This window comes from Vigna radiata, chromosome 4 (assembly GCF_000741045.1).
Source record: "Vigna radiata var. radiata cultivar VC1973A chromosome 4, Vradiata_ver6, whole genome shotgun sequence".
NCBI lineage: Eukaryota > Viridiplantae > Streptophyta > Magnoliopsida > Fabales > Fabaceae > Vigna > Vigna radiata.
The window spans coordinates 1,305,690-1,313,486 of record NC_028354.1 but is presented as its reverse complement, the minus strand read 5'-3'; the positions used below and the strand labels follow the sequence as shown (position 1 = coordinate 1,313,486).

Sequence of the window (7,797 nt, the reverse complement as noted above, 5' to 3'; positions counted from 1 at the left end):
ATTACATTGTTCCCCCAACAACAAAAAGGGTTTAGTTCACCATAGTCATGGTGAACCAAGATGAAAATAATGGAAGATATGGAAAGCAAACCCTAAAAAAGATGAAAAGGAGCCTAAGCATCCAAGATATCCTCTCCAAAGAGTGCAAAGTAGGTCTGGCCGCCCTCCTCTGTCAAAAGAATGAATTGAATTTCGTAACAGGGCTATTTATAGGTGAGAAGCGCAGCAGAAAAATAGGCCCAAGCCTAGCTAACCACCGCCCGGCGTCACACTTTACCGCTCGACGGTTTCCCTCGTGCCGCAAAACCGCCCGGCGATAGGGGTCTGCCGCTCGACGCCCAAAACTGGTATCTTCTCCTCCCGTTTGACCGCCCGACGCCAGGGGTATACCGTCGGGCGGTGCTTAGACTCTTCTTTTCTCTGATTTTCTCTCTTTTCTTGAGTCTATGACCTTCCTCTTTATTCTCAATCTTCACTTCTGTCAATTTTGCTGCAAAACAAGCATAAGATCGCTAAAAACAGCTTTTGACCCTCGGCGGACTCATTTATTGAGTGTTGTTTGATTTCAAGCTCATTCTAAGCAATAAAGGGGTAATTTAGTCCAAATTAGCATATGAAAATAACGGTTTTTCAACCGTTATGACAACCCCAAACTTAGAAATTTGCTTGTCCTCAAGCAAAACAAAACAAAACCATAAAACAAAATTGAGCTTGACTTTCTACCCTTTCATCCAATGATTCAACATTTCCAAAGTGCGTGACAAAACTTACTCAATTTCAGATAATCAGTGAACTCAAATCAAGATGCATGCTTGTTCTGAACTTAGTTTATCTCATGCGTTCCTCAACAGATGCTACATAGTATGAATGATCAGTCCACTAAACAAAGAATGCAATCATGAACTTAAGAAATTCTCACCAAGCAAGTGTTTCACTCAATCACTCAAGTGTTTAAGGTAGCACTCCATTCTTTATTGTTCACAAATCACATGAAATAAAATTGCCATTCATCTCAAACAATCAACATCTTTCCATGCAAATGCCATCAAAAGGACTTTTCCAAGGCTTGTAATGAGGTCGGGCTATCAAGAAAAATTGGTTTTTCTGGATCACAAAATTCTTGAGTCAAAAAAAACTATTTCATTAATGAAAAGGTTCAAGTTTAAACTCTCTCTTGTTACCAATTTCACTCATTCCCAGCCTCTTTTTCTTTTTCATTGAGCTCATCTTCATGCTTTTATTCTTTTCTTTTCTTTTTCTCTATTCATGTATTTTGCTTTTGAACACTTGAGCTCAATGTTTTTCTTTTGCCTTTCCAATTTTCTCGTGCAACCCCAAACTTGAACCTTTTCATTCCATACAATTATTCTCAACCCAACTTAAGATAAATAATTTCAAATCAAAGGGTTTCATCCTGTTTCAAGCTAAGGTTCAAAAAAGGTATAATCTTTAAAGCTTTTTGGGTGGAAATTTGGTTAGAAAAGGGTTTTCAAACATGGCGTTGATCATTTGACATTCACATAAAAATCAATCAATCATTAAGATTAAGGCAGTACAATTTATGCTTCAATGTGAACAATACATACAACAACAAAAACTCTGGGGCTCAATACCTCACACAACATGCTTTCTCACACACCTTCATTCATACATCCTGTTTAGCATCAAGACCACAATCATACTTCATCACACAATTGTTTCACAGGATGTTAACATGCATACAACTCAATAATCATTCACATCAAATCATTATCAAGTAGACTCATCATGCAAAGTAGTCAGTCAAACATCTTCAGAAAAAGTATTCAAGTTAAGCACGCACACTGAAAAATAAAATTTTAAGCTATTCTAAAAATTTAAAAAAATAAAAGAGAAAGAAGAAATCCTAGGTTACCTCCTAGTAGCGCTTGTTTAACATCGCGAGCCTAACCCAAACCTCATGGGTCCACCAACATCATTACTAAAGCAAATTGCTCTAATCTCCTCCCATTAATGTTTGAGCCTTTGCCCATTCACTATCTAGCTTCGCTGTTGATCTTCATCATTTGAATGCTCTAGTTCCACTGCTCCATTTTGAAATACCTGCTTTACCACAAAAGGTCCTGACCATTTTGATTTCAGCTTTCCAGGAAACAGTTTCAGCCTTGAGTTAAATAATAACACTAACTCCCCTGGATGGAAAGTTCTCTTGAGCAGTTTTTTGTCATGATACAATTTCACCTTTTCTTTGTAGATTCTTGATGAATCATACGCGTGCAACCGCATTTCTTCAAGTTCCAACATCTGGTTTCTTCGTTTGCTTTGAGTGTCAGTAGGATCAAAGTTCAAAAATTTCAAAGCCCACATATCTTTATGCTCCATCTCTACTGGTAGACGGCATGCTTTCCCATAGACCAGCTGAAAACGTGAGAGCCCCATAGAAGTTTTCATTGCAGTTCTGTATGCCCAAAGAGCATCATCCAGTTTTTGTGACCAATCTCTCCTTGAAAGAGTGACAGTCTTTTCTAGAATTCTTTTGATCTCCCGGTTAGATACCTCAGCTTGCCCATTTGTCTGTGGATGATAAGGTGCAGCGACCTTATGTTTCACTCCATAATTTTTTAGCACCCTGGCAAGTTGAGCATTACAAAAGTGTGATCCCCTATCGCTGATGAGTACTTTGGGGGTGCCAAACCGTGAGAAGATTTGCCTCTTCAAGAATTTGATCACCGTGTTAGCATCATTCTTGGGGCATGCTAAAGCTTCCACCCATTTGCTCACATAATCAACAGCTACCAAAATATACTCATTATTAAATGATGGAGGAAAGGGTCCAACGAAATCAATACCCCAGCAATCAAAAACTTCAACCTCTAGAATTCCTTGCAACGACATCTCATGTCTTCTTGAAATATTCCCTGTCCTTTGGCATTTGTCACAACTCCGAGCATGGTTATAGGCATCTTTAAACACAGTTGGCCAGTAAAATCCAGCATGCAAAACTTTTGCAGCTGTGCGCTCACCATTGTAATGGCCTACATATGGAGAATTATGTCAATGCCACAAAATCCTTTCTGCTTCCTCCTTTGTTACACATCCCTTCAGAAGATTGTCAGCTCCTATCTTGAACAAGTACGGATCATCACAAATGAATTTTTTGGCATCATGTAAGAACTTCTTTTTCTGCTGCCAATTGAGTCCTTCAGGAATAACACCTGCAGCTTTAAAATTAGCCAGGTCAGCAAACCAGGGTTTTTGCTGAATATACAGAAGAGTTTCGTCTGAGAATGACTCCCAGATTTCCCTCTCCTTTCTTGTTACTTCATCATTAACCAATCGGGATAAATGGTCAACAATCAAATTTTCACTTCCCTTTTTATCTCGAATTTCTATGTCAAACTCTTGAAGCAGAAGTACCCATCTGATCAGTCGTGGCTTTGAGTCTGGTTTAGTCAATAAATACTTTATAGCTGCATGGTCCGTATATATAATCACCTTGGACCCAATAAAGTAAGATCTGAATTTCTCCAATGCATATACTATAGCCAAAAATTCCTTTTCTGTGGTGGCATAATTCTGTTGGGCTTCATTCAGAACTTTACTGGCATAGTAAATAGCATGAAAAACCTTTTCTCTTCTTTGACCCAATACTGCGCCTATGGCATAGTCACTAGCGTCACACATAAGTTCAAATTCTTTACTCCAGTCTGGAGCAACAATTACAGGAGTGGAAATCAATCTCTTCTTCAAAATCTCAAAAGTTTGCAGACATGCAGGACTCATTAAAAAGGGTGTATCTTTAACAAGCAGATTACTTAATGGCTTGGCAATCTTTGAAAAATCCTTAATAAAATGGCGATAAAATCGAGCATGACCCAGAAAACTTTGAATTCCTTTCACATTGGAAGGTGGTGGAAGCTTCTCAATAACCTCCACCTTTTCTTTATCCACTTTAATTCCCTTTGTCGAGATCTTGTGCCCTAACACAATCCCTTCCGTGACCATGAAATGGCACTTCTCCCAATTCAGAACAAGGTTTGTTTGAACACACCTTTTAAGTACATAATCCAAGTTAGCCAAACACCTTTGAAAGGAATTCCCAAAAATAGAAATATCATCCATGAAAACTTTTATGCTTTTCTCCATGAACTCAGCAAAGATTGCTTGCATACACCTTTGGAATGTAGCTGGTGCATTGCATAACCCAAAAGGCATTTTTCTGTAGGCAAAAATGCCAAACGGGCATGTAAATGTTGTTTCCTCTTGGTCTTCAGGATCTACCACAATTTGATTATATCCAGAATAACCATCAAGGAAGCAATAATAGGTTTGTCCAGCTAATCTTTCTAACATTTGATCCATGAAGGGCAAGGGAAAATGATCTTTTCTAGTGGTTGTGTTTAATCTTCTGTAGTCAATGCACATTCGCCATCCAGTGACTGTCCTTGTGGGAATGAGCTCATTTTTTTCATTATGAATGACAGTCATCCCTCCTTTCTTAGGTACAACTTGAACTGGACTCACCCATTTACTATCAGAAATAGGATAAATAATTCCTGCTTCTAATAATTTCAAGACTTCTTTTCTCACTACTTCCTTCATTACTGGATTGAGTCTCCTCTGTGGTTGCGCCACCGGTCCATAGTCTTTTTCCATCAAAATTCTATGCATACAATAAGTGGGGCTTATGCCCTTGAGATCTGCAATTGACCAGCCTATAGCGCCTTTGTTTGCCTTTAAGACTTCCACCAACTTTCCTTCTTCTTCTGAAGATAATGACGTACTAATAATGAAAGGCTTTTCTCCACTATCCTCCAAAAACACATATTTCAAGTGTGGTGGTAACTCCTTCAGTTCACTTTTACTTTCTGTAATTTTCTCTACACACTCAATCTTTTCAAAAAGAGTCTGTTCTGCTGGAATTTCCTTAGTTGCTTCCAATTCTTGGACACATTCCTGTTTCATTTTATCCTCTTCTTCATTCAAATCCTCACATTCTTCAATGAGAGTTCTTTCTAGCATGGATGCGTTATGGACTCTACCACTTTGTTTCATGCAAAGTTCTTCTACCACATCAATTTGAAAGCAAGAATTGTTGTCTTTGGGATGTGACATTGCCTGAAACACATCAAAATCCACCTCTTCATCTTGTACCTGCACTTTAAGCTTTCTGATGAGTCAATATTTTATTGATTTCACTTAGTTTATTGCGCTATAATTAATCAGGGAATTGTGCTTAATTGTCCGGTATTTTCCCGTTTTTCCTAATCATGCTTAATTTGACCAGAAATTATAATTTTAATTAATTTGAATTATCTGAGCTAATTATTTGCATTATTAATTGCAGGGAAATTGTTGGATAATATTTTGGGACTTAAAGAGAATTGCCACATCAATTTTATTCTAAGCTTAAATGTGAAAGACAGTGTGAATATCATTTTTGGGGGTGCACATGGAAAGCATTGTCCTATAAAAAAATGGAGAAATGGGCTGTCATGGTCTTGAGGAGGTGCATCCAGCAGTTCACAACAAATGGTGGTCACGACCCATGAGCAATGAACATTGAATTTCTTAGAGAAAGCCTTCTAGCATGTGACGGCCCACAAATTGAAATGCTGTTAGCTGGAGCACCACATGCAAATTGGAGAAAACACGTTACGGGCTGGATTATTTGATGCAGCAGCCCCACACAAGCATTGGGAGGTGCGCACGGAGATCCAACTACATGCATCTAGCAGCTTTTGAAAGACTCACACGGTATTTGGGCCTCATAATTAAAACTGCAACATGCCCAGCTTTCTCCCATGGTCCAACTTTGAGACGAATTGGCAGCGGTGCAGCAGTTAAATAGTAGGTGCAGATTCAGCATGCACAAGCATTACACGGCCCAGCAACAGCATGAGGCAGCAAAGGAGTCTCCACGTTCAGCTGCTTGAATAAAAAGCACACCTCCATCATGCATCCAGTAGCCACCGAGAAAAGAAAAGAGAGATGCAGCCCATCCATTTTCGAAGTCCAACAACGTCCAAACAAGTGCAGCTTTCGTGAGGTGTCCAGCTTCAACTCCACGCTGCAGCCCACGGTTCTTCATTCCTGCAAAGTCAGCAGCCTCCGCAGTCCATCATGCACGGACCAACCTTCAACTGTCACAACGGACATTCACGGCCCAAGCACGTCCAGCTGCATTGAAGTCTCGGTGCAGCTTCACTCCACACTCCACGCTCCACGTAGCAGCTGCACCCGAGAGAAGAGTAGCTGGTTGTAGCGTTCCTTTTTGGGCTTAAGGAGAGGCACACGCTGTTGGCTAAAAAAATAAGAGAATTACATGGCCCAACACTTGAAAGACCACGCTGCAGCTGGAGTTCCACCTTCTTTCGGCCAGCAACACACGTCCAAGATCAATCTTGCAGGTCCAACACGTCTTGGTTGCAGCTCATCCATCTTGGTCCAACAACGTGTTTGTCCTTCATCCATCAGCAGCCCACGTGTGTGTTTGAAGAGGTGCAAACAACAGCCTTCACGGTCCAGCAACAGCTATCAACGTCCTAGCAGGTGCAGCATGTCTGGCTTCATTCGGTCTTGGGCTGCAACATCTTCACGGTCAGGAGCTGGTCCTTGCACATTCACAAGGGCTTTGGAGAAAAGAGAAAATGGTGTTGCAGCCCATGCTTGGAGAATTGATGATACGGTTCAGAAGCTTGCTTGAGAGCTCCACGTTGGCAGCACCTTGGAGGGGAAGCATGTGCAGCACACGGGTTCATTTTAAAAAGAAAAGGCCCAGCAGAGTTGGGTGACACGGAACCCTAGGAGTAGCAACTGTTACATTACTCACTAGAGAGCCAGCCGCCAGAGGTTTTAGAGGGAGACTTTCATAACTGGGAGAAAACATGGAGGGTGACATCAAGTAGAACCAGCCACAAGCACTTATTGCATTGAATTACTTTCTTGTAGAGCAGTGCACGATGATTAGATATAGGAAGGGTTGATTAATTTTTGAGCTGTAAGCAATGATGCATTTAATTTCTTTATTTTAGAGGAGCACCCTTGCATTTAATGATTAAATTCAAGTTTATTTTACTACAAGCTTATTTTACTACAGCTAAATTTATTTACGCACCTTAGGTGTTTGAATTCTCTTCCAGATTACACTTCATTTGATTCTTGCCATTTTAATTCTCGGTAATTGCTCCAGCACTTTTAATTTGCTCTTTTTTTTAGTTCCAGTAACATAGTGATTACGTTAAAGCATTGCATTTCAAGTTGTTCACGAAATTGGTATTGATACTTTAATTTCACCGCATTGCTTTTACTGTTTATGAATTTGGGTATTATGCATTTGAATTGGATTCACGCATTTTTGGCAATTAGTTTTATTTCAACTGCGTATGTTCGGTTTAATGTTTTCATTCACCCTAATGCTTTTAATTATGTTTAGTTGTATTTAATTTCTAGTTTTAGTTTAGCTTAATTCTCCTTGCACAAAAACTTTTCACAACCCCCCCCCCACTTTGTGTTAGACCTAAGACTCGAACCACATTTTGTCCTTGAGAGACGACCTAGGAGTCACTTCCTAGTCTATACTGCATTTTTATTATGCAATCAAATTTGATTGGGCGGCGACACCCATCACTTTCCCTTCTCCATGTCGATTACAATCCTAGCTGTCTTCATGATGGGCCTTCCCAGAATCAGAGGTGCATCTCCATTTTCTTCCATCTCCATTATAACAAAATCCATAGGAAATAGGAATTTATTTACCTTGACTATCACATGTTCAGCAATTCCGTAAGGATATTTGAGTGATTTGTCTGCTAATTG

At 39.8% G+C, this 7,797-nt stretch overlaps 1 pseudogene; it reads right to left on the bottom strand.

Annotated features, from left to right (window-relative positions):
* Positions 1 to 6,070, bottom strand: part of LOC106758231 — a 60,249-nt pseudogene extending 54,179 nt beyond the window's left edge.
* Positions 6,071 to 7,797: the final 1,727 nt, after the last annotated feature.